The 22,686-nt window shown below is 43.0% G+C and overlaps 1 pseudogene; it reads right to left on the reverse strand.

Annotated features, from left to right (window-relative positions):
• Positions 1-17,967: 17,967 nt before the first annotated feature.
• Positions 17,968-21,796, reverse strand: LOC136507543 (uncharacterized; annotated as a pseudogene).
• Between the last annotated feature and the right edge of the window lie 890 nt (positions 21,797-22,686).

Genomic DNA, 22,686 nt, shown 5'->3' on the forward strand with positions numbered 1-22,686 from the left:
GAATGATGGAGCCATGGAGGTCGGCCCGACCATGGCTGCTGCTGCGCATGCTACGCACGAGAGCGACGAGGGAGAGAGCAGAGGCGAGGGAGAGCGAGTGAGGGAGGCGTGGAGGAGCTTGGGTGTCCACACTGATGAGAGGGGAAGGCAGGGGCACACAGCAGTGGTGCTCAACCATGGTGGGGGCATGGCCAATGCATGGAGGGTGCATGGACAATACGCCAAACACCTAGCGGGCACGGTTGTGGACACGTTCGAGCTCGTATTTTGGCATATTCCATGTGGATTCGGACCTAAGGCTGCCTCTAGCAAAGTTGTTCTCCTCTAGGATGCTCTTCAACTTGTATTTAGGGTGCATGGCCATTTGAGGAAAATATTAGTGGTTAATTAGCGCTCAATATGATAATGTCAGCGCAGTTGACAGCGACTGAGCAAAAATCCAAATTGATGGTCAAAACCAAGTCAAACTGGTGCCAACTTTTTGCATGCTCTTCTCCAAGATGTAAACTCCAACTTTTATTTTTGGGTCAACTCAAGTTGCTTTATGAAATCACGAGAACTTTAGATGCCAATCATTATTGACATTGCAAATCTCAGACTTTAGCCAAAATTTGAGATCCAAAACAGCACTGGGTTTAGTTTTGAGGCCTCAAGTAGGGACCAAACTAGCTCTTGACCCTTGAACAAAGTTTGTTGTGCACATCTTGCTCTGCAACTTTGGTTAAAGGATCATGGACTAGTTCAGCTTGGTTAGGAAGATACAATTCTCCAAAGTGGGGTACACGAAACTGAAACCGAGATTCAGTTAACTCTTGGAAACAGTTAGTCTTTGCTGATTTTGAAACTAACTTCGAATATCCAAATGAACTCCAAACTTGATGAGACTTGCTTCATTGTTGCAGCACAAAGTGTACTTCAACTTGTATTAAGGAATCCAGTTGAGTTACCATATGAATTTGGAAGATAAAAATGTCACAACATGTCAACTTGTTGTTGTCAATCAGGGACTTAGAAATATTTCTGAGAGGCCAAAACAACACTTCATTCAGACTTTAATCCACTTTTGGAGCCACTTAGGAGTTGAATTAGGGCTTGGTCCAAAAATAAAGTTGGTTCTACTCCACTCAAACTCCAACTTTTATTTAAGGTCCAACTCCATGCAAGCATTCCAAATAGTTGGTCAACACAGGTCAAAACCATACCATGAAAAAGACAATTTTAGTCATTCCCACACTTAGAAGCATTTTCTTGACATTTGCTCAACACGAACCCTTCATGACTTTTGTTCATGAGTTGAATTAGAGTTGTTTGAGCAAGGTTGCATGGTTTGGTTGACATCCCATGTTTCCATTTGCTAAATGAAGTAATTTAAGCAAAAATGTAACTTATCATTTCATGTGACTTTTTAGCTCCAATCTTCATAAAACTTTTCCACTATTCAAGATGGATGCATGTTGATATAATGTACATGAAACAAGCATGTTTAACATTACTCTTGCAAAATCTTAACAAGGGTCCACATGTAAGCAAAGGTGTGTTGTCCAAGTTCAAGTTGGGACTCAATTTCATAGATTGGACCACAACACCTTCATCATCACTTCAAAATTATGAACTAGAGAACATAATCATTGCTTGACATATCCTACTTAAGTCCATATCCACTGCTTAACTTGTGACTAACACTCGGGGTGTTACAATGAGCTCACTATCTTAAGTCGCTATGTTGTCAACAAAGAGAAGTATGAGAGTTAAGAATTAGGTTATGTATCGATAGGGCACAATTAGGTCATTGTTTAGGTCATTTACTTAGCTCAGATTGCTAGAGTGGTTGAAGTTTGTGCTAGCTAGTTTAAAGTTTGTGTTAGGTTTGATTGTGTAATAAAGTGCCCTATGATATTAATGGAATCCTTGTTATTATTACTTGCTCTCTATTTCTTTTGTATATGTGTTTGTCTCCAGATGTTGTGCATAATGGGAAATAGGAAACAAGTGTGGGGGAAGCACACTGCGACAACAAAACAAGATCCGATCGCGAAAATCATGAAATTCAGAAAGCAAGTGGACCAAATACCACACTCGCCAAAGTTGGACCAAAATAGGCCCGAGAGTGGGCCATCCGGCCTCCTATATGGGCCGGCTGGCCCAGCCCAGCTCCGCCTTGCCTCGCTCTTCAGTCCACGATCAGGTTTGAGTCCAATATGTTCTATTTTCATCTATCTCGCTTTCCGTTTCGATCCGAATTTCAAATCCTTTGATAAACAACTTTAAAACATGAGGAAAGATTATTTTAGTCATGACTAGAGGATAGACTCACATAACACTTTTCCTAGAAGTCTTGCTACTAGTTGGGAACTTATTATTAGGGACCCCATTTTACTTAAGTTGTTGTGGAATGAGATATAGTAGAATAATGAGAACTTGATTCTTGATGTCTCGTTATTCGAGAATTTTATTTCAAAAAGTTAAAAAGAATAGCTACACCTCTCCTTTGTGGTAGAGTAATGTCCTACCAGAGCCATACATGATATGATAGACTATGAAACCTTCTACATATACTACTTGTCATTACATTGAGTTTGGTCAAACCTTGTGACCCTTGTTGAGAAATTTATCATGCTCCCAAGATCAAGATCACGTACACTCCACATATATCTGCTGCTCCTACACTAGGTGTACACAACAAATATGTTTTCCATCCACCCAAAAATGTTCTACTCCTATATTGGGAATAGACACAAAAATATGATTGTTAGGATAAATGCTCCAAGTTTTTGTAAGTACCTCTCTTGAAAAGTTTCAATTGCAGAAGAGGCATGTGCTATGCAAGAGTTATTCATAAAGGAAGAGAGAAAAAGTTGAGAAAAAATGGACAAGTGTCCTGAGATATTGAAAACAATGGGTACTTAGATGCCCGCCTGAAAAAAGAAGAAGAGAAGAAAAATGAATAAGATAGCCCATGACTTCTTGCAAAAGTGTTTTCAAGGTTTCAAACAAGAGAGATATGTTTCAAGGAACATAATAGAATTAGGTTAGCCACCATATGTGTCCACACACATGCACATCTTGATCTAAGAGTATGACATTTTTCTCTTAGATCCTTGTTTTGACTTTACAATATATGATATGCAAGTATGTTCTCATATTTATCCCTACCTGAGCTCCACATAAGCCTTTAGAAGTAGGTAAAAAGAAGGCAAAGTTGTGTATGCCTTAGTGAGGATCCAAAAATACTACATATTGAGTGATTTGAGAGTACTACAAAAGGAGAAGGTAAGCTATGTTTTGTTTTCAAAAATCTTAAAATGTTTCTCCTAATTAACTTGAACTAAAAGAAGATGGTGATCTGTTTCAAGCTGTTCCATTCTTCAACCGCCCAAAGTTTCATGGTAGACACTTTGAATCCTACATAGCATGCATGACTAGGAATGGTTTTATGTTGATGTCTTGTCCAAGGTTATGTCTTGAGTAATCCATCCTTTTATCGAGGATAAGTAAAAGCCTAAGTATGGCGGAGTTTGTTGACTGGTAGTTAACATTCATCACAAACCATCAATATACTTTGCATAAATGACTAAAATGGATCACCAACATAGACTTAGAGGTTTAAACTAATAATTTCCATGAGTTTTGGTGAATCTATGTTTCCAGTAGGATTTAATCAGAAAACTGCCAAGGGGGATTTATTTGTCAAAGAAGATCATGGAATTCCATAGTGGGACCAATGTGGGTAGATTCTAGAAGACTCTAGGAGGTACTCCACCGAAATAGGGCTCAGTGCCACTACAATGTGGGGCTGGCTGACCCCACCTATAGGGCGGGTGGCCTGCAGGACCAACTATCAGCCTCTATGTTGTTACAGTCGGTTCTCCACCACCTCTAGGATCACATCTACGTCGTCCTTTTAAGTTAGTTTGATCTGAGGGTCCAGGATGCTTGAAGGGCCCTATATATACCTACCTAGTACCCCCTTCTCTAGGGCATGAGGCATTTGATCCTGAGAGCCTGAGGGCCTAGAAACCCTAATTCATATTTCCACCAGGATCAGAGCTAGCAATCAAGAGAAGATTAGTCATCAATAGGATCTAGTCTTGTATTAGAAATAGAAGTCCTTGACACCTGAAGGCATCTCTATGGATCCTAGCAAGGTGCATGACGTGTTAAATTGGAAATCTCCAAAGTCGATGCATCAGATTCGTTAGTTCCTTGGTCTTGCTGGGTATTATCGGCGCTTCATCCCTGATTTTTCCAAAAAAGCTCAACCAATGACCAATTTTCTCCAAAAGGATGTCAAGTTTGTATTGGAGTCCGGCTTAGTGAAGAAGCTTTCCAAGCCCTGAAGAAGTTTCTTACCTCTACTTCTATTCTTGCCCAACCAGATATTGATAGGCCATTTGATGTGTATTGTGATGCCTCTAGGACTAGACTAGGATGTGTGTTTATGCAAGGCAGGCATGTGACCACTTATGCTTCACTGTAGCTAAAAAATCACGAGTTCAAATATCCCACCCATGATTTAGAGCTGGCTATAGTGGTGCATGCTCTAAAAATTTGGAGACATTACCTGTTGGGAAATAAAGTGCATATCTACATGGATCACAAGAGTCTCAAATATATTTTCACTCAATCCAAGTTGACTATGAGGCAATGGAGGTGGCTTGAGTTAATTAAAGATTATAACTTAGAAGTTCATTATCACCCTGAAAAAGCTAATGTGGTGGCTGATGCCTTAAGTTGGAAGTCACATCAAGTTAAAGAAGAATCTTTGTCTCTCAATCATTCTGAGGTGTTAGCCCATATTGCTCTAGTCTCAGATCTACTCGAGCAAATTATTATAGAGCAAAGGCAAGATGCTTTAGAAACTCCACATATCAAGAAGTTAATCGCCGAAGGGCGTGGTGTCATTTCAGTGTTGATGATCAAGGTGTTGTGAAGTTCAAGAACCGATTGGTGGTTCCCTCAAGTGATGAGCTTAGGAGAAAATTTTAGGATGAAGCTCACAATTCCAATTTATCCATTCATTCGGGAAGTAACAAGATGTATCATGATTTGCGTCACTTGTATTGGTGGCAAAATATGAAGCAGGACATTACCAAATACATCTCAGAATGTGACATTTGTGGAAGGGTTAAGGCGGACCATATGCGTATGCCTGGATTTCTACAGCCCTTGCATATCCTTGTTTGGAAATGGGAGGATATTTCCATGGACTTTGATGTGGGTTTGCCCCGCACGGCAAAGGGGTATGATTCTGTTTGGGTCATTATGGATCGCCTCACCAAGTCTGCTCATTTCCTCCCGGTGGATACAAGGTATTCAGCCAAGAAGTATGCTAAGCTATATTTTGATCGGATTGTAACCTTGCATGGGGTTCCTCTTACTATTATTTCGGATAGAGGATCAGTCTTTGTCTCTCATTTCTAGGAGCAACTCCAGAAATGTCTTGGTACTCATCTCCTCAGAAGTTCAGCTTATTATCCACAAATTGACGGTCAGACAAAAAGAGTCAATCAGGTACTTGAGGATATGTTGAGAGCTTGTGTCATCTCTTTTCTAGAAAAGTGGGATGAATGCTTGACTCTAGCTGAATTTTCTTATAACAATAGTTATCAAGAAAGCATTCATATGGCACCTTTTGAGGCCCTATATGGTCAGAAATGTAGGACACCTGTTAACTGGGTTGAAGTGGGTGATCATGGTTACTTTGGACCTGATTTCATCAAGGAAGCTCAAGAGCAAGTTAGTGTTATTCAGAGTCATTTGAGGGCAGCTCAAAATTGTCAGAAAACTTATGTGGACAAGCGAAGAAGGCCCTTGCAGTTTGAAGTTGGTGACCATGTGTTCCTAAAGGTATCCCCTATGAGAGGTGTGCATCAGTTCAGAGTCCTGTGGAAAGTTAGCTCCTCATTATGTCGGGCCTTATAAGATTTTGGAGCGATATGGTGCGGTTGCTTATCGTCTCCAACTTCAGGATATTTTAGTCAGCAGTACTATAATGTCTTTCATGTTTCCCAATTAAAGAAGTGTTTACGAGTTCCTAAGGAAGTGGTGGAAATTGAAGGACTCCCTATCCAACCTGATCTTTCTTATATTAAGCATCCTGTCAAAATCTTGGATGAGAAAGAGAGAGTTACTAGAAAGAAAGTGGTAAAATTTTATAAAGTCCAGTGGCAAAACCATTCAGGAGGACGAAGCAACTTGGTAATAGGAGAGTTATATTCTGGAGCATTATCCCCATCTTCTCCCCGGTGTGCTGAGGTAACAGTTTATGTTAAAAGCTCACTCTTACCCTTTTTCTTACACTAGGCACTCACATGAAATCTCGGGACTGAGATTTTGTTTAAGGGGGGTAGAGTTGTAACACCCTCGGTGTTACACCCTAAATGATTTACTAAAACATGTCATGAGCATCATGTTTCTGTGTTAATGCATGTGATAAAGTGTGTAGATCAATTTCTTGTAACTTAAAATGATCAATAAAAATGCTAAACGAAAGTTGATTCAATAGTTCATGTATATCAAGTAGGGTTTAAAACTAATTTTTAATAAGCAAAAATACTATAGAACATGTGTGTGATACTTAAATAAAGTTTGAAGTACAAACTTTGTAGATGACAGTGAAATACTTGCTATCGAAAAATGATATTACTAGCTAATATTTCTACTAGCCTAGAAATTGCAAATTGAAATCAAGTTCAGCTCAAAAACTTAGAAAATTTCTAAGTTTGTCAACAGCTAGACATTGATATGTTTAGCAAATTATTTTGAGAGATTGGGTTAAGGGGTGGTGTAGTGTTATAGCTTGATTTTGTAGTCTGATGTGCCCTCTTGAGCATGGTGAAGATGGTTTGGCTCCTGAAGCAACCTTTTAGTTTTTATAGGTGCTTTAAAATTCATGCATGACATAGTCTCGGGCAGGTTGGCCGCGTGGGCGCAGTCACCACGCTCTGGCGCTTGGCGTCATCACATTGGTTGCACGTGCACGCGCTGCCACGTGTGGCTAGCCATGGCTATCTCTGGCCTAGCTGTGGCTCGGTTACCGCTGGCCTCACCGCATAGAGCTGTTGCTGCCCACCCATGCCACGATGAAGCCACTACCGGTGCTATCACCTCGTCGTCGCATCTGTCCACTACTACCTCACCACACTACTGACCCGCCATGATGCTGCCACTGCTGTCACATTGTTGTCGCATCTGCGCCTGTCTGTTGTACCCTCTGCGTCGCTGCTGGCCCAGTTCAAGGCAGTCACTGCCGTGTGGACCTAGCCGAGCTCATGGTCGCCTTATCATTTAAGACACTACGGTCACGCGGGCCACGCCGGTTGGAAGCGCGTGCACCTATCTACTAGCACCTATGCGTGGGTCTCCATGATCTCGCCGACCTCATCCTGCCAAGGTGAGGACAAGCTTAGCCACCTGCCACACCCCATCTCTCTCTTTCTCTCTTCCTCCCTCCGCTGCCGCCATCGAGCCACGCCGTCAATTACCCTGTGAGTGATCACTTCCATTCAATTCAGCGCATCCATGTCTTCACCATCACAACCTCTTGCTGCCTGACCCCTCCCAGCTTTGAAGCGAGCACGGCCAAGCTCCAATTTGGAGTTTCTTCCACCGCCGTGCCGATAAGGCCGCATCCAGCTGTGGATTTGGGTAGCCCTCCCACCGTCCCTCCCGAGCCAATTCACCTACACCACTAGCATTGCCTTGACTCCCTCTTCATCTTGCATGCCTTAGCTGAACTGCTACTGCCTCCCCTTCATTGCTGACACGACCGTGCTGCCGTAGTGCGCTGCCGCATGGCTCGGCCGCACGTGGCCAGCCTTCCTCTGTCATCCTCCTTCCCAACCGTCACCACGGACTAGTCCATGGTAGCCTCCTGATGCTCACAAGCTTACCAATTAGGCCTATAGCTACCCATCCCAATAGATCAGTGGCGCCGCCATCGTGGATGGCCACACGCCACTGCACCCTTTCCTAGCCAGTCGTGTCACACTGCACCGCCGCTTAGCGTAGCCGCTCAGGTCAGAGATGGTGATCGACCCATTAGATGTGCCCGTCGCTCGCCATGCCGCCATGCACTGAGTCACCGGGGGTGCACATAGGCGAATTAAGGAAAGGCTAGGGGGTTAAGTGAGAAGTTCTGAGAGAGGGGGAAATAGTGTTAGTACTTAGTTATAATTCGAGAGAAGTGCGAGGTCTATTTTGCAAAAACATCAGCGCGTGCGGGATTTCCCCACCGTGGGCCGTCTCCACGTGGGCCTGCATCGAGTGGGCCACACTGTGGGCCACCACGTACTCACGTGCGTGCAGTGTCACTTGAGTTGCGCATGTGGGCCGTGTGGAAGAATTCATTTTTCTTTTCATAAGGAATTAGAAATCGTTTTCTAATCTAATTTCTGAGCTGATCTTTGGTAAATCATATAAAATCATATAGGTGTCCAAAAATTGTGAAACAAATTTTGTTAGGTTCCTAAAATTGTGGTCTATCTGTTAGTGTATTTAGTTCATATATATACATGTTGACACTAGGAGCTATTAAATCATTTGAGAGCGCTTAATATTATTAGGTTAAATATTGTAGGAATTTTTGTGGTAAATTGGTGATAGCTTTAGTCCTGAAATTTTCATGGTAGCTTCATTGTATTATTATATGCTCACTGTAATTTTTGTAGCCTTAGAATAGACTAAGCATTAGGGTAGTTAAATGTTCTTTGTTTCAATATACATTAGATCATTAGTAGAAATAAAGATATATTCTTCATTTGTAAAGCTAGGTGTTTGTTAGTTCAACCCAACACTTTGCTTGGTAAAAATGATAGTTAGCTTAGTACCTTGGTCATTAGAGCTAGCTTAGTAGCTTGGTATGCGTATTCTTAGTTTAGAAGTTGCTATTGCTTAAATGCTAAGTGTTGCATCAGCATCGCATGCATGTAGAGAATGAGTTGGCGAAGATCGTGACCACCGGTGATCATGAGTTCAGAGAGATCATTGAGGAGTACGAGGAGGAGATTCTCATGTAGGAGGAGGTCTGGGAGCCACCACTGACTGACTCAGCTGACACCGCGCCTGCCGAAGGCAAGCCCCGGTGTATAACCCTTATTTTTTATAATCACTGAATATATATATGCGATGTGCATTTATGTTATAAGAATTTTATGAAAACCACATGCATAGATATAACTATCCTATGAGTCTTACTAGTACAGGTTCGAGTAGCTGCTATGATTCAATTTTTGATAGCATGAGTAACCTGCTGTTACTCACAATAGGTGATTATTATAAATACTCTCATGATAAAATGATGAAAGGAAAAATGGAGACATGGCAGGGATATGGTATGGGTATTGGTGGGTGTAACAGGTTGTGGGCCATGGCCAATGAGGCTTAGCTTGGTTACACTGTTTTCCCTATTCATGTCAATTAAGGACCGTCCGTTGCTGTGGATGGTAGTCAGGCCATAGACTTATTATCCTAAGCACATAGTTGCTTATGGGAGCAGGAAGGCTCGTTACACTCTTGTCGTGGGTTCTGGCTCTTTCCAAACTGACTAATTGGAGGTGGGGTAAGGTGGAGGTCTAAGCACCATACTAAGACCGGGTCTCAAGTGTGGGGGCTTGGAGTCTAAGTTTGGACGGGGACCTAGACCCCTTGATAGGAGTGGAATGGGTTGGTCTTATTTGTGCCTAGGGTACAAATGGGGCATGTGTTTCAGGGTACCTAGCTAGGATACATTGGTTCACGAATTGTCGTTTCCGTGAGACGGTATGACCTGGCTATGGTCTAGCACCGTAGTAAGAACTGGAAGATGAAAGATGGTAAAATGGTTCTGATTGCTCAACCCTTGCTTGAAAGTAGAACAGGTGCTTACCTAGAATGGTTAGCTAATGAAGTAATCATGACTGCTAATAAAACTTGACAGTAAGGATGAACTATTAGTAATGCTTTTCGCAAACAAAAAAAAAGAAAACATCAAACCCATATTGCCTGTCATATTCCTTGGAGTTGGGAAACTATTCCCACTAGTTAGGTAAGTCGTGCGAGTACATTGTGTACTCAGGGTGTATTTTACCCCTATTGTAGGTGTAGCTTGAGGAGTAGCTCTTGTGTGGAGGATTCTTCTGGTGGGCATAGACGGATCCTTGTATCAATTCCACTAGATGTTTATTTTCATTTCACTGTTTAATTATCGTACTCTGAGTTCTGGTATTGTAATAAATAATTTTCAAAGAACTCTGGTTGGATGAAATGGACTAAATATTGTAAGCTCGTACTCATTATTGGATTTTGGGTGTAAAACGTGGATTATTTCAAGTTCTCCCTTGGGGTGTGCTCGATGAAACTATCCGATATAGCACCCTTTCGATGTTTCAAGCGGTTCTGCCATAGTCCCAGCCTGTTGGTGCTCTCTCTACGACTTGTACCCTGGCGGAATCAAGTTCTTCTTGAGCTTGCTTTTGAGATTCTCTGGTCATCAACTTCTAATTCAAGTAAGCATCTTGTTCATATTGTTCTTTAGGTTTGCGACTCTCTTTTTTTAGTACTTTAATCCTTGTAGCTCATGGGTTAAAGTAGTATTCATAGTGTAAGTGTGGTGCTTAGACTCGGTTACTCATGGATGTACCCTATATTCCAGATCGGTGGTAGCTCGCGAGGGTGACTCTTATAGCCTCATTGAGTCCTTTGTAGTCAACCTCTCAATTGTAGGCCTAGTAGGACCTTGTTACTATAGGAAACATACTCTGTTTGTGTTTTCTTTAGTAATATCCCTAGAATTGAACAATAGAAGACAAAGCTTACCAAAGTTAGAACTAGAAGACCTTTATGATTTCCTTTATACTCCTATTATCTAAGCCTTGTTGCGAAGTTGGGTTAAGTTAGATTTAGTTATTCTCACACATGTTTCCTGGAGATTGATATAAAACTAGGATACTTTTGGTGAAGTGCTACATCGATATAATATCCGTGCGCTCACGGATTATTCTAGGTGCATTAATTTATACCAACACATGTGTATAGGTTAACACCACCATCACTTTAGCGTATGATCCACCAGTACAAAGGTCATGGTCACCGTCGCCTTGCACCACGATCCACCTTTGATGATCATTTAGTCGGTGCCGGGTTACTAAAGGATTTGGCGGTGATATACTTTTGATCCCTACCACATCATACATATAACGATGGTGATAGAATTTCATCTAGTTTCACAATAGTTACTAATTCAGCTGAGCCCTTAATAGCTTCATGAACACAAAGCATACATATATATAATCATTACATTCATAAATCATGTTCACAAACAAGATTACTTTTTACATTAACAATGGATGCTACCATAATATCTTTCTCCACTGATGTCCTAACACAAGCTACACATAGAGCATACTAAAGGTACTGATGTATATAGACTTACATAACAAAATGACGTAGTTGTGCTCCTTCTATGTGGCACTCCTGCTTGCAAGGCAAAATGAATATAATTAGGGCATCCTTCGGATTGGTAGCCAATGCACCATGGAACCCCTCTTATTCATCTTTAATCCACAACCTGAACAAAGAGCAAAATTAATAATATTGAACATTCCATTCCTTTAGTTAACAAGCCAAAATTGGCCTATACATACATAGAATGAAAACAATTGCCTACCCGAACTAAGACTGTCGTGATGACGAAATTCTAGAAATACACCTTTACTGCTCTGCTAATGACTCCATGAACATGGGAAGATAAGGAAGATAGTAAGGCCTATTCATATGGAAATGCCCTCTTGATCTACAAAAGCGGATGACATGAACCTTTCTACGGTCCATGTCATATGCAATCAATGTTCTATTCTTCCCAACAAGAAAAATGAAATTCCATTCTGGGTGAACCAACTTTAATATTCATGCATCCAAACAATTCCTCTATGTCCACAACAGGCTTCAAACTCCAGTTATCAGTACCATAGTCTTCAAGTATCCACACTAAAAGCCATGACCTATTCTGAAAATCAGCATAGCACACACACAGGTGACCCTGAGTTTGATGGATGGCCATTTTAGCACCACCTGGTTTATGAATTGTCCTCCATGTCTTTCCCTCCATATCCACAGCAACTATCACAGAGTACTCAAGCATGTGCATAAAACCATTAAGAAAAACACTTCTTGATTTTGAACGTAGAACAATACTACCCTTTCCCCATTCAGATTCCTTAAAAATCCTTGCTACAGTTTTGGATGAGTAAATCTCCACACCTACACACGCACACTCCACCTCAACAAATTCAACCGCATGGAAGTGTGAGGATGTTGGGTCAAAACCTAAGCGAGATTGACCAACAAAATGGATGCTATGCGGCAGTACATGCCATTTTGGGTCGCCAGATTGTAGACAACATAGCGACGTAATCCATCAGGCCCAGCACACCAGCAAAGGACGAGGCCGCTGCAACAATCTGAGACTTGAACTTTTTTAAGGGGGAAGGTCAAGAAGGATAAGGAGGGCCATTCACTAGTGATGCTAGTGAAGTGGCGATTGCCCTTCCACCAGCTGCCATAGAAGAAGCCGACGACTATCTATGAAAGCTTCTAACATTGATAGGAGTTAGAGATGATGTGCCTCCAGGAGCGATAGACACACTTGTAGGAGCATAAGGACCGGGCGGGGCGGTAGCAGAAGATGTCAGCAAGCACATCGTCTAAGAGGCTATCCACTACGTTCCTCATGTTGGGTGCCTCCTTCATCTGGAAGGACACCACTAACCGAAGAGATGAGGTTGCCCTACTGTGCAATTGCATCAATAAACATTAGTAAGGAGATAAGTTTCGAGGAGAAGGGACGGTGATGCAAGTAAGGCCTTCTTACACTTGCCTTTAGATCTGGCGGCGGTGAGCATGAGTGGCAACACCGGTGATAGCAGCAGCTCATTCGCTGGTGGATTTGTGTGGGTAATCCAGCGATGTGCACCGGCGTGGAGCAAGGGCTAAGCAGTGCTGAAGAGCAGGAGCGGCGATGACGAACAGCAGCAATGAGGAAAAGAAAAGCTATGTGTGTGGGGGAGGGAGGGTTATGGTAGGGTGGGGGTGTGGGGGGTTAGGGGGGATGTTGGAGTAGGTTACATGCTCTCTACGTAACTTTTATAGCACGCAAGAATCGAACTTTCATCAGTTCCACACGAGAGGGTTCATACGCGGGATTGGAAATTTTGCAACTAAGCGGCGGTGAATGCACAGTACCATCACCGGCGGCTAGGTCCTATTACCACCCAGAGACCTCCATATGATACGGTGATGAACACTAAGGCACACAGTCCTACACTTAGAAAACTAAGAAAAGCACAATTCTAGTACTAAGATTGAAAGGAAGCCAACTTGAGTTCGATGGTGAATAATAAGACACACAGATTTACATTGAGGCGAAGGCTAAAACATGCACTTAGAAAACATAAGGAAATCACAATGCCAGTACTCTCAGATTGAAAGGAATCCAACTTGAGTTCCATACATTCATACCAAATAAGTAGGTGGACACTACCAAGCTAACAAGCATGCCAAAAGCTAAAATGCAGATACTAATTAGGCTGACACTATGCAAAAGTTAAAAGGCCTTCATATGTATAGCATTGGTTGCATAATTAATCATTCTCCATGCAAATCCTAGTCGACCTCCATGGGATCATTGTGAATCTCTATAATATCCTGTAGATCGTTGTCAACCTCCATGGGATCGTTGTCAATCTCCATGTCATCCTGAATCTTGACCAATACAACCCTGTCCACATCCATTGGTACACTTTCATTTAGCTCATCGATTTTGTTCACAAAGCACTAATTTGGTGAACCAATACTGAGGACAATAAGGCTCACAAACTGCACTCCATGGATATACAAGGCCACAAACTCTAGAACAAGAAGATGCATTTTCATTTGTAGATCCAACAAAAATACTGTAGCATGGTTAGAGGTGAAGGAACAGAGAGCATGAGAGAGCAATACAAAAGAAATATAGAATCCGGTGAAGGAGCAGATCTAGTGCAGTTACCTTAGATCCGGATGGAGCAGAGAAGCAGGGACGGCGCACTAAAAATTTGTGCGCCGGTGAGGTTGGAGGTGAAGGAGCAGTGAGCACGGGAGAGGCTACCTTTCGTTTGACGCTAGCAGGGTGAAGCAGAGCAACGGAGCAGAGTGGAAATGGATGGGAGGAAGGTGTGGTAGGACCATTGGAGTGTATATGCAGTTCAATAAATTGGTTGCCCCTGTACCAGGGCCCAGCGTCTAGGGAAGTAGGATGCCTCCAACACATCAATTGATACTTGGATCTACTATCATTTACAGTTCAATAAATTGAACACCTGGTTAATCACTTTGCATTTAGTTCAACAATAGTTGTACAATAGTGATAGGTTTTAGTCGGACACATCAACTGATACTTGGATGTACTAGCATTTACATTTCAATAAATTGAACACCTAGATAATCACCTTGCATTTAGTTTAACAATAGTTCTACAAAAGTGAGATTTCAGTCCGATACATCATAAATTGATACTTGAATCTATTGTGGTGAACTAATCAACTTGCCAATGAACATGCCAAGAACTAAGGTAAGTACAAAATAGGTGAAGGAAGAACAGGAAGCACATTTGTTTCTCAAAGGTATGAAATCTTCCATCATCTTCGTTGGAACCCTGGCCATTTCTTAAATCTATGGCATAATCTCTTCCTCCACCTGTAGATGTTCTTCATTTTTTTGTAACATTGGCCTCCAGCTTCAGCGCCCAAATCTTGTTACATAAATCCAAAATCAAAGTCCTCAGAAATTTTCCATATTGGGGATCGTGCCACTTAAAGAACCCACAATCTAAGTCGGGCTACGAAGAAACCAAATTACCATAAGTACGGCGGGGTTTCAGCATTTGCATTATGAAAATAGAATGAATAAGAAAGAAATCGAGTTACATTATTTTCCCTGCAGTATCTATGGTACTGATGTCCTGGGTTTCCATCACTCCATGAAATCCACCAAGGCGTCTTCAAGCCGTAGCGACACAAAAGTAGGGGTGGTTCTCAACATGGCTTGGGATGGGCGGTCCCCCTCCTGATGTAGCCTCCTCCGCTAGAAGCCAGTGTTCTTCTCGCGATGGCGCCCTAGCATGGTGCTGACCACTGGGAGGAGTTGGAGCTAGATGCAGCCATGGAGCAGTCTGGGTTCAAAGTGTTGCACACTCTGAGTGAAGAGGTTGGCTCAGGTCTTTTGTCTATGCTTTTGCCTCCCGCCAAGGCGCCAAAATGTCCTTCAAAACCCTCGCACTCCCACCAAGATGAAATGTTGTGTCACCGCCGGTTCAGGGTACTATCCGCCTGTAGAAGAATGTCTGTTTTGGATCCTCTATGCTTACATAGAGGTGTACACATGGAACACAATCAATACCAACTGATTCAATTAATAGTTCAACCGAAGTAATAGTTCAACGATTATGTAGTACTCATACATACTAATCCAAAGGTTTCATCAGTACATATAAACTTCATTAACATAAAATTTTCACAAATTCTAAGACTTAATGTCGAATGGGTAGGCAGTTGCTAAGGTACTCAATTGGTTGATGCGGTCCCAAAAGCCAAAGGTAGTGAACCTTAGCGAAGATGACAACATCTTCGTCCATAGACACATTGTATCTATAAAGTATGTCTACTTCATGTCTTGTCCTGCAAAGCACAAAAATCTCTCCACAAATAGGGTCTTGAACAATTCTTATTAAATTTTGTGGTCCGAGAAGGTGACGAACAATAGCTTCAACAATCAACAGTCAATCTGGGTGAATGCTCCATCCCCAAGTAGCAAACAACATCATCTGGGGTCCTGGTGCCACCCCTAGCCGCTAAAACACAAGGTTACTCGCATTGAAATGGCTTCTTCTAAAGTAAGACATCTGTTGCAATGAACAAATTCCTAATATGAACAAAACTGATACCAAACCCAAAACCAATTGGAACCAAATGCAAATAGGGGGGGGGTGACCGAATCCATCTAACCTTCACAGGGCATTGTCCACGACGACAATGCAAGGTGCTCGAGGCAGGGCAAGTACATGCGATGGGTCAAAATGAAGATGAAGCAATGGGTGGGGAGAACGAAGATGAAGCAACAACGAGTGGGGAGAACTAATGGTTTCATATTGGGATTTTTTTAGTTGATCAAACCACCGCCAAGGCACCGACAGAACCTGAGGGGAGTTGGGAATGGGCCGGGTGCTTCGAGGTTTGTTGCCAAACGAACAGTCCAGATTGATCGACAGCGAGAACGTATGGCATGGGATAAGTTAAACAGTGTTTGTATTAAGCCAACCATTGCCACGCTAATCCAATGCTGTAATATGGTGATTGTCAGCAGTTAAGCTACTTTTAGATTCTCCTAGAAACAACCACAACCGTACATGATAGTTTTTCCCTTTTCATTCACAAATATACAGAAAAATTAAAAAAACATTCATCGAGAGATCAAATCCGTGCACTAGCATTTGGGAAGTAGTATTGGAAAGAACTTGCTTTGTATTTCATATAAAAAAGATGGCATTGAAGAGTCAAATCTGCGCGAATAGAATTTTTTTCATTGATTGATTATATATATCTAACATATAGATACAATTTGGATGAGTATATGATTGTACTCATCCGGAAGCATAATAACTAACCTAAACTATTAGAACTATTTATACTAACTATAAACTACTTAATCTAAATATATGATCCTCTCATAGGGAGGATCATGCTCGCCTCTCTCGCTTAGGAGGAGCCGAGGCGAAGTCGGAGTCGGAGTCATCGGAGTCGTCGTCGTCGTTTTCGACGTCAGCATTGTCCTTGTCCTCCTCCTCTGGGTCCTCCTTGGAGCTCCATGGAGGACTATAATTAGACCTCCCATCATTGGAGGAGACGTTCTCCTCGAAGGAGTGGTGGGAAGACAATTTGTCCTCGCTAGACGATGGGCTGCTTGCAAACTTAATGGGGCTATCCGACATTTTCTTTGTAGATTGGAAAAGAAGGGGATGATGGATGAAGAAGAGGGGTGGTGGGTACATGGCTCTTAGGCTTCAGGTGGTGGAAGTAATTGTGATTTGATGGCCTTGGAAGTTGAGGCAATTCAACACTCACGCTGAATTTACCGCCGGTTGACCAAATGCTATTTTAGGGCCGGCGAGCAAAATGCGTATCCGAGTCGACCTGACTTTTCATGCGACAGAGGAAATGCAACCCCAATAGCACTGCCACATCTATCATTAACCTGTCGGTGGTAGAAGTCTAAACAACCGGTTTTAGTCCTAGAAGGTCTCGCTATCGTTCCAATCGATGGTGCAAGTATCACACCATCGCTTCTATCGCTACGGCAGTGAAAGTAGCGATAGTGATAAATCAATCTATAGTAGTGGTGTGGAGGCTAAATGGTGGTGGTGGGTTAGGTTCTAGTGATGGTGGTGCATTACGAGATGGTGGGTTTGGAGATGTTGGGTTAGGTTCAGGCTCTAAAGGGGTTTGAGACGGCGAGGCTACATGTGAGAACCCTCCTTCATCGTCCACTTTAAAAAAATGGCATCGATGGAATAGGATCATTCAACCTAATGTCCCACCGAGGCCATAAGATGAACTCATTGATAGCTTGACCGAGTTTCTCGACACCATCAGGAGGGGGGATGTCTAGGAAGTCATCCCTATGTCCTTCCATGACTAGCAACACTTCTACCCTGCAGTACACCTCTGGCATTTTCTTGTTGTGATAGTCATGGCCTGAGATCACCATACCGGTGGCAACTTCTATCGTACGAACATTGGTGATACCATATGATATAACTAGGAAGCAAGCTATCGGTGCGACGATGTCATCAACTGCATAGTGCTCCATATTTGCCATAGATCCGATACTGCTTGGAACTATTGGAGAATCCGTGGGTTGCATGATGACCATCTACATCTATGGCATCTGTGTGATCATCTATGGCGGCTGCATTATGGGCACTTGTTGACTTGACAAAACACTAGCCAATTGTTGCCTTATCTTAGAATAAGGATTGGCCATGATTTCAACCAACATATGTTTCATTTCTTGCTTAGCCTCATCCTTAAAAATATCACTCATAGCTTCCTTGTAGCGGTCACGTTTTCTGTACATCCCGGCATGCTCAGGAAATCCTTCCTTCCAGCCCAACCGGGACAAGACGCCTCACACAAGATCGGGGTGCTTTGGGCTATAGACCAAATCTAAGGCTATCCCTCTCTCTTGATGGCTTGAATGATCCTTCCTTCTGCTTAGCTGCAATGGCCAAAATATTCTTGGCTGCTTCATCGGTCATTGGATTTGGCCATGACAAACTAGACTCACTTTCTTGTGGTTTTCGTGCACGAAGCCAGTTTATTGCCCTTTTGGGTACCTCCTCAAACATCACCGGTAACTCTGCCGTCTTCCTAGCAGCTTCTTCTGCCTACGATTTGGGAATCGCACGCTTGTAACCACCAGTGCCAAGGATGTGGTGGTATATGTTCTTCTTTACAAGTTCACTATTTGCTTGACTCTTAGATAAGAACTCTTCTGATGTCTTCTGCTCAACAAAGGTCTTCACAAACTTGGTATTCAATTCAGACCTCTAGTTGTGAAAGCTGATTGCACGCTGCCTCATTGCATACTCCTTCACGACAGCTCATGTCTCACGATCGCCTCAGAAAATAAACCTTGTTCTCAACTTTTTCCACAAGTCCTTTTTGGTTTTCTTCGGCACTAGTTTCCAATTAGAGATTGTGATGTCAAGATTGTCCCTAACAAGGAAACTGATGGCGTTTTGATACTTAGCTTCCACCTCTATAGGTTGTACGGGCTCTCCTTTCGGCCATATTTGTGGGGGACCGAGCGCATTAATTCATCTAAACCGAGTGTCATCCACTTGACTGACCCAATTTAAGCAAACCAACATCAATGACTCCCTAGGAGCGCACGTAGCAACTCCTCTTTAGGATCAGGTTGAGTATCATACCACAATAGCCTCCACAACTCAAGATTACATCTCATCATCAGAGCACATAATAACTCAGTGGAAATATATATTACAAGTCTTGTTGAATATAATAAACTTATTATACAACGTAAGACTAAATGTAGTGTGAACAAAACGACTCTCTTACCAACATTGTTATGCTATGAATCAATTATATATCCAGTAACTGGTGGTCGCCTTGCCCATGGGTGTCACCACCGTAGCTTGGACAGCACATGCCATTCACCCACTTTGCCACCAACGACGGGGTGAGATGGCCACCATTGTCCTATACTTGCAAAACAACTTAACGATAGCACCATGGGTACATTGCGTACTCACAGGACTTAATTCCAACATATAATATTTGGTGGATGCATGGGGTGATTATCAGACATTTGTATAAGTGTGGAAAGCAATGATGCTCATTAAAAGTATGACATGCTATGCTAAACATTAGAGGTAAAGGTGTTTATCATTATAACCAAAGTGCTCATAGTCCATCATTCATACTACCATGGGTATAGAAAGAAAGAACAACCGAATAGGTCCATCTCGAAGGACTCTAGGCTTTCAAGACTCTACAGAGGTGTACAACTGTACCCACACAGAGAACGGGACGAACCTCCATACCCGAGCGATAGATAAGGGTTGCCTCACGTCTCCAACCTTTCCCTAATCTGACCCAAATGTCACATGAAAGGTTCAGCTTCAATGCCCGGTCAATGTCCGAGACATTCCCGACTGACGCCATCCCCCTTGGCAGTTTCACAGATAGATAGGTCACAATTAGTTACTTTGCTTGTCGACCCCATCCACGACATGTGGTCTATACGGGTGGTTACTTGAACTTACGTATACCAATACACAATCCTTACTGCTCCACGAGCTATGTTGTCTGAGATCCCACACTCACGGCGACCTACCCCTCACATGAGCAAGATATCCAAGTTATCATCAAGATTATCATATTAGGGATATTAGTCCTTAGCTGGATTAGTTAGGTAAGTCAAGTTGTACCCTCATTGATTTTAGTAGTTAATTATCCAAGTGCAACATCCTAAACGCGTGAGTATGAGTTCCCTTCTCATGCTCGACTTCTACCGTTGCCCAAGCAACTAAGCAATAAGCATTAAGCATTCCCAATCCCATTGTTTAGATGAGAGGCTTCTATATATTATTAGAAGACTCTAGGTGTAGTGTGAAAGAGATTATTATCCAACTCTACATGTAATGCATAACTCATAATGCAACTTGATAAGTATCCAAAGTAGGGTTTATAATAGTGGGGTGCCTGCCTGTTGGAAGAGCGAGGTTCCCATAGCTTGGAACATCACTTGGCGTCTCTCTGATATCACGTGCCTATATATATGTCCATGTATGAGATACTTATGTATGCAAGACATTATATTAAACATGCACGAGGGAGTGTTTAGATACACATTGAAGGACTGTCGGTTTGTGTTATCGGATAGTCCGGCATAACTGTCGGACGGTCCAGTGGTTCTGGGACTTAGTGGGAAAAGGACATACTGGGAACATTGGACTCTCCGAACTAAGATCAGACTCTCTGGTATGAAGTCTATGCTCTCGGGAAACTCCTCTGTCTGTGATTTATAACTCATCGGACACTCCGGTGTGTGTGGCAGAGCCTCCGGTGAATTATAAGGACTTAGCCTCTTCCGATGGTCAAAAATGAGATATGCCCTTTGGTGCCAAAGTTATCTCTAGCTGATAGAGTATATTCACGAAACTTGTTTCACCATTTTTGGAGGTCAAGCGCATCTTCTATGCCCTTTACAAGTTGGGGCTGTGCTGCTGTGGTACAACGGACAGTCTGTGAATTCGGCAGACAGTCCGCTAGGGACGAACATGTGCACCAGAGCATTTCGCTGGGACGAATACTGGCACCGACGGATAGTCCGCGAGAACGATGGACCATCCGGTAAAACGAACGAACAGCTCGAATGTAAAAACGTTGGAGATGATTCCCGGGGCATTCGGGCTCCAAATCGAGTGCAGTTTGTTCCTATGGCTTTCTAGTGATGTAGGGAAGCTTCTCCAAGTGATGGATGTGACGTGCATGGGCTGTGGGGAGCTCAACCTTGTCAATGGTGGAAACCACCATGGATGAGACATGGAGCTCATGGGAAAGCTTGCTAGGGTTAGGGAGGATGGAGATGAACTTCGGGGATGTGCTCACCTTGCCTTGGGTGACTTCTAGCTACAGCAGTTCACCTCGGTACGGCCTGAGGAAGGAGATCGAGCTTCGGGACGCATGTGCTCGAGGTTGAATATGTACGATCCGGCCACTTGTTTACGCCTCGATCCCCATGTTTTCGCTTCCTATCTTGGGTGGTGGTCTCAGTTGCCTCTGGTGCGGAATCTGATGCATATTCCTCCGTTTGTTTCTGTAATTGAGAAGTTATCTATGAAGAACAACCAGTCATATATATATATATATATATATATATATATATATATATATATATATATATATATATATATATATATATTCGGTACGTAGGTATAGATATAGGTATAGATATGAATAACAACCCCTCATAGCCCTTCATTGAATTTAATAAATTGTACCTCCTCCTCTATTGGATTGTAAGTAGGGCCTCGGATTTTGGCACGACGAGCCGCCCTATCTATGCTAGGGCATGGATCGAACGACGAACTCCACGATCCACTGGTGCTGGTGGTGTGCGGTGAGTCTGATCCTTGGGCAGCCGCCTCATCACCATTGTTTGGTTGGGCACCCGCCACGCCACCACTATTTGGAGAACTCATCAAGCTAATTCTGATTTAGTGAAGATTTATTTTTATATAAGCATGGTTTAACATCATGTACAATATATAAATACATAGCATGAAAATATATGTGCATCTAGCATCGAATGGACATGAAATTTTCATACATAGCATGAATAAGCTACCGTAAATATTCCACACCAATCGGATAACAAAAACCATTGCAATAAATTAAGCAATATAAAAAATGCTACCCTAGAATTAATTTATTTTATATCGATCAATGTACAAATAATAACAAGCATAATATAAAAGTAATATTTGACCCTAGAACTAATTTATTTTTATAGCAAAAAAGCTACCCTAGAATTAATTTTATGATTACAACACATAATATAGAAGTAAAAATGTTGAAACAAGCCCTTAATGGGCCAGTTAGGGTTTCGACCCAGGGAAATGTGCCAGATGGGCCATCGAGTGGTCCAGCCACAGTCCGTACGGCCCAGGTACGTGAGCAGCGGCACGGGGGAAGGCAGCACGTGGTGGCGCGGGTACAGGCAGCACGTGGCGGCGCGAGGGCAAGCAGTAGCGCTCGGCGGCGTGGGAGTAGGCAGCGCACCACAACACGGGCGCGGGCAGTAGCGCAAGGCGGCACGAGGGCAGGCAGCTCACGGTGATGGCACGGGGGCAAGTAGCACGTGGTGGCGCGGGGGCCAGCGGCACACGATAGGAGCACAGAATGGCGAGATGCATACCTCGGCGCACGTGGTAGACCTAGACGGTGGCGTGGTCCTCGATGTGGGCTCCGACGGGGAAGATGCCTTTGTGGACGAGCTTCGAGGGGCACGGTGAGATGGCGGGGCTCCGAGTCCAAGTCGAGGCTCTGAGGCGGGTGGGACTAAGGCCGAGACGAAGCGGCTCCGATGAGG

This window comes from Miscanthus floridulus, chromosome 15 (assembly GCF_019320115.1).
Source record: "Miscanthus floridulus cultivar M001 chromosome 15, ASM1932011v1, whole genome shotgun sequence".
NCBI classification, from domain to species: domain Eukaryota; kingdom Viridiplantae; phylum Streptophyta; class Magnoliopsida; order Poales; family Poaceae; genus Miscanthus; species Miscanthus floridulus.